General features: G+C 44.0%; 1 pseudogene across 1 annotated transcript; it reads left to right on the plus strand.

Moving 5' to 3' along the window:
- The first annotated feature begins 1,007 nt into the window (after positions 1-1,007).
- LOC308250538 (ubiquitin-conjugating enzyme E2 C-like) lies at positions 1,008-1,556 on the plus strand (annotated as a pseudogene). Its single transcript has one exon. The product of its transcript is annotated as a ubiquitin-conjugating enzyme E2 C-like (transcript).
- The last annotated feature ends 3,844 nt before the right edge of the window (positions 1,557-5,400 follow it).

The following is a 5,400-nucleotide window of genomic DNA, read 5'->3' on the forward strand; positions in this document are numbered from 1 at the left end:
TGTTTTTATCATCTCTTTGGCTAGCTTCTCTTCTTTGCCCAGATTTAAGTGTTTGTTTTTCTGAGGATTCTGCACTTGGCCCTCTCCTCATCTCTTTCAACAGCCCTCTCTCTCTCTGGGTAATCTAACCCTCTCCCATAGCTTGGACTTCCAACAATACACTACTGATTATTAAACTTGTATCTTTAACCCAGACCTCTTTTTTAGACTCCAGATCCATATACTCAACTGCCTACTTTATAATTATTATTGTCTATCCAGCAGGCACTTCAAATTAATCATACAAAAATTGAATTTGCCAGCTTCTCAAATTTATTTTTTCTTCATAGTTGATTGGTGAATGGTATACTATTCATTGAGTTGCCCATATCAGAAAAATAGGACTCATCATGGACCCCATCTTCTCTCTCATCACCTTCACCCAATCAAGTTGAATAAGTCCTTTCCTTTTCTTTAACATCTCTAAAATCTGTACATTCCTTCATCTCTCTCATGGATCATAAAGGTCTCCTAAGTGGTTTCACTGCTTTTAGTCTTGACCCATTTAATGCATTCTTCACACTTCAGCCAAATAGATTTGCTCCTGTTTAAAACATTTCCACGTTTCAGTGTGTGTGTGTGTGTGTGTGTGTGTGTGTGTGTGTGTGACTTTAGAGGGAAATTGTGCCAAGGACCCAGCTTGAAGAATATCAGACTTCTGAGTCCATTCCCCATCTTCCTTTCTATGTGTTTGGAATAAGAATCTGCCCACCACCACCAAGATATTAACTCCATTGGGATATTTTCCTGGGGTCAGCCCCTATGAATCAGGGTAGATATAGGAAAGATATCCCCTGGTATTTTTTTTTTTTTTTACCTATTGAGGACAACCACCAGTGGAGGACCCAAGGTTAAGAAGTTCTGTCTCTACAGAAAGCTCAAAGTGCAGAAGCCCTCCTAAGACAAGCATCTTCAAAGTTAAGGCAAAGAGTTATACTCGTGTTCTCCGAGTTCGCGTCTCTGCCAGCGCTGCCCGGATGGCCTCCCAAAACCGCGACCCAGCCGCCGCAAGTGTCACCGCAGCTCGTAAAGGAGCCGAGCGCAGCGGGGGTGCCGCCCGGGGTCCGGTGGGCAAGAGGTTACAACAGGAGCTGATGACCCTCATGACGTCTGGCGACAAAGGAATTTCTGCCTTCCCTGAATCAGACAACCTTTTCAAATGGGTGGGGACCATCCATAGAGCAGCTGGCACAGTATACGAAGACTTGAGGTATAACCTCTCCCTAGACCTAGAGTTCCCCAGTGGCTACCCGTACAACGCGCCCAACGGTGAAATTCCTCACTCCCTGCTACCACCCCAACGTAGACACCCAGGGTAACATCTGCCTGGACATCCTAAAGGACAAGTGGTCTGCCCTGTATGACGTCAGGACCATCCTGCTCTCCAGCCAGAGCCTGCTAGGAGAACCCAACATCGATAGCCCGTTGAACACACATGCTGCAGAGCTCTGGAAAAACCCTTCAAGAAGTACCTACAGGAAAACTACGCCAAGCAGGTCTCCAGCCAAGAGCCCTGACCTGGGCTGTCCAGCCTGTCTCCTTGTGCTGTCTTTTAACTTTTTTCCTTGGATGGTCTGTCCTTGCCTTGATTTCTGTATAGGACTCTATCTTCAGCTGTGGTGTCATATTTGTTTTGTGTCTGTTTTTTAAATTAAGTCTCTGGTTGAGCCCCTGTGATGAATATATTAAATAAATACATTTTGAATTAAAAAAAAAAAAAAAACAAAAAAAAAAAAACAAAGTTAAGGCAAAGACCGTGGGGTGGTGAGAGCCTGGGATGGGGGACAGGAGTGGGCTGGAGGGGATTGATGGGGGATAAAAGGGGACATATGTAATACTTTCAACAATAAAGATTTTAAAAAACAAAAAATCACAAAGTTAAGGCAAAATCTAAAATAGCAAGACACAAAAAGAGATTTATTTTTCTTACAAAATTCTTGCTTAAAAAGTTCATTCTAGCCAAAACCGGTTTGGCTCAGTGGATAGAGCGTCGGCCTGCGGACTGAAAGGTCCCGGGTTCGATTCCGGTCAGGGGCATGTACCTTGGTTGCGGGCACATCCTCAGTTGGAGGTGTGCAGGAGGCGGCTGATCGGTGTTTCTCTCTCATCGATGTTTCTAGCTCTCTATCCCTCTCCCTTCCTCTCTGTGAAATATCAATAATAAAATATATATATATAAAAAAAATCTTAAAAAAAAAAAAAAGTTCATTCTAGACCTGAAGGGGTGACATTTCTATCCTGGCTCCCACACAGGTTAGCAATAATATCTCCTAACACAGTGGTCTTCAACCTGAGGTATGTGCAGCCCTAGAGGCACATGACTTTCCAAGGAGTTTAAGGGCAAGGTGATTCTAAGACAGTGGTCGGCAAACTGTGGCTTGCGAGCCACATGCAGCTCTTTGGCCCCTTGAGTGTGGCTCTTCCACAAAATACCACGTGCGGGCATGCACGTACAGTGCAATTGAAACTTCGTGGCCCATGCGCAGAAGTCAGTTTTCGGCTCTCAAAAGAAATTTCAATTGTTGTACTGTTGATATTTGGCTCTGTTGACTAATGAGTTTGCCGACCACTGTTCTAAGAGAATCCATTTTCAGGTCCTCAACTTCCTTATTTCTTTTTTCTAATGATTGATGTAGGTCTGTATCCTGCAAGTTCTCCATTCCTACCTATCGTTTTACAGTTATCCTTCTTCCTCTATACAAAAGAAAGGCACACCTCACCAATCCTGAATCTCATTTTGGTGCACCAAAAAAGGGTGTGCATGTGTTGGGGAGCTTTTGGTATTTTAGTGTTAGTGAGAATGTGAATCATTGGATAACAAAACTTTTTAAAAAAACATTTTTAAAATCCTCACCCAAGGATATGTCCTTATTGACTTTTAGAGCGATAAAAAGAGATAGAAAGACATTGATTGATTGCTTTCCCTACGTGCCCCAACTGGGGATCAAACCCATAACCAAGGTATGTGCCCTGACTGGGAATTGAACCAGCAACCCTTTGGTGCCCAGGACAGTGCTCAAACAGCTGACCCAGTCCAGGCAGGCAATAGTTTATTATTTTTATTTTGTTTTATTTTAATCCTCACCCGAGGATATTTTTCCATTGATTTTTAGAGAGAGAGGGAAAGATAGAGAAATATCAATGTGAGAGAAACACATTGATTGGTTTCCTCCTGTTTGAGCCCTGACTAGGGCCTGGGCCCGGGACGAGCCTGCAACCAAGGTAATGCCCTTGACCAGAATCGAACCCAGGACCCTTCGGTCTGCAGGCCAACCCTCTATCCACTGAGACAAACTGGCTAGGGAAATAGTTTATTTTTAAGTGCCATATTTATAAAGTGCCAGAAACTATATCCTTTGCAATGTTTATACTTATGATAAATATTTTAAAGGTCAATTTAACAATATGCCAGGGGATCCATAATCTTCAAATGAGCAAAAATTTTTGAAGACCACTGAGTTAAGATTTTGTAAGCCAAGCCAATTTTGTTCTGTTTAAGTTAACCAAGAACCAGAAAGACCACAACTACCATAAAAGGGCTCCTGGTCCTGATATTGCTCCTTAGCACTGAGGATAAATATCTTGGCATTGAGGTTCATAAAGCTCTATCTGCCCATTTCAGATTCTATCAGCTTCATATTTGGCCAGCCATCCCTCACTTTCCACTGTGCCTCCTCTCTCAACTTCAAACTAGAGTCATATGAGATCCTTGCAACTCCCACAAACCACCATAACATTTCATACCTTGGCCTTTGCTCAAACTTCTCCTTTTGCCTGGAATGCCCTTCACCTCTCTGCTCAGTTCCCCCTTTCCATACAACAGGGAATTTCTCCCACAAATTTTCATAAATTGTTGGTCCTTAATTTAGGGTAACCAACCATCCCAGTTTGCCAAGGATTGGTGGGTTTCTTTGGGGTGAGGGATTCAGTGCTAAAACCAGGACAGTCCCAGGCCAACCAGGATGGTTGATCACTCTACTCTGATATGTTCAAAGGACTCATATTTTGGCCTGGGGAAAGTGACCCCAACTTTACATCATCAACTTCTGTCTTCTCCCTACTGACAAATCTCTCATCTATGGAAGAAATCACTCTTCCATATTCCAAGAGCACTTTCTTAGGATAGTACAATTGAATGCTTTAAGCACTTAAGTAACTGTTATTCCAACCACTAGCTCACCCTTCAAACAGCAGTTGTTTTGTGATCTTAAAAGAAACACTCTCATCTAATTAATTAAACTCATTAAGCTTGCATATTCAACTGCCAGTGTATGCTTTAGATCAGTATTTCAAAAATAATTTATCTACAAAGATTGGGCTTCCTACTCTCCTAAAAATAATTTTGAAAGAAGTATTATAAAAATCCTATTAATGTGTGTTTGGGAGGTGGAAAGTGAAAGGTTGATTCTAACCCTTAGGAGAACTTCCAGAATTTCCCCAGGTCAGAATGTGGTCAGGAGCAGAAAAGCCATAAAAACATGGGACCTAGATTGGAGAAACCAAGATGGCGGCATAGGTAAACACCTAAACTGCTGCCTCGCACAACAATTTCAAAACTACAACTAAAAGACAAAACAACATCATCTAGAACCACAGAAAGGCTGGCTGAGTGGAAATACTACAACTAGAAGGAAAGAGGAAAGCACACTGAGACTCAGAGAAACTGCAGGAGGCAGAGTTACTGAGATGCATATGCGGAGAGGACTGGCAACTGAGTGCGTGGCTGGCTTTCTCAAGCGGGAGGGAGACAAAAGCTCCCAACTGCACTGAACTCCAGTTCTGGGTGAGACTCTGGGGACCCAGACTCATACAGGGTGAAACTGGACTGTCAGGAAAGAGAAAAGCACACTGAGACTCAGAGGAACTGCAGAAGGCAGAGGTACCGAGGCGCGCACACAAAGAGGGCAGGCAACTGAGTACGAGGCTGGCTTTCTCAAGTGGGAGGGAGACAAAAACTCCCGAATGCTCTGAACTCCAGTTCCAGGTGAGACTCTGGAGACCCAGACTCATTCGGGGAGAAAATGGACTGTCTGGCAGTGGGCGGAACTCAAGGGCGGCTTTCTCTCAGAGGTGCTTGCAGCAATTACCTTGGGACACTGTAATCTAGGCAGGGGCCTCTTAGGGCAGGGCTGACAGGAAGCCGATGCTGTCTGCTCCGCCCTGAGACTCCGCCCCATCCAAGCTGAGCACAGAGGCTTTTGCAAGTCTTGTCTCATAAGGGTGTCTCCAGCACAGAAGTTCTCCCAGCATAGACACAGCTGATCCTCACAGCCAATTGGCCTGGAGGTCAATTCCTCCCAGTGATACCAACAACAATCAAGGCTTAACTACAACAAGACTGTGCACACAGCCCACAAAGGG

The sequence above is a fragment of the Plecotus auritus genome (genome assembly GCF_963455305.1).
Source record: "Plecotus auritus genome assembly, chromosome: 6".
Classification (NCBI taxonomy): domain Eukaryota; kingdom Metazoa; phylum Chordata; class Mammalia; order Chiroptera; family Vespertilionidae; genus Plecotus; species Plecotus auritus.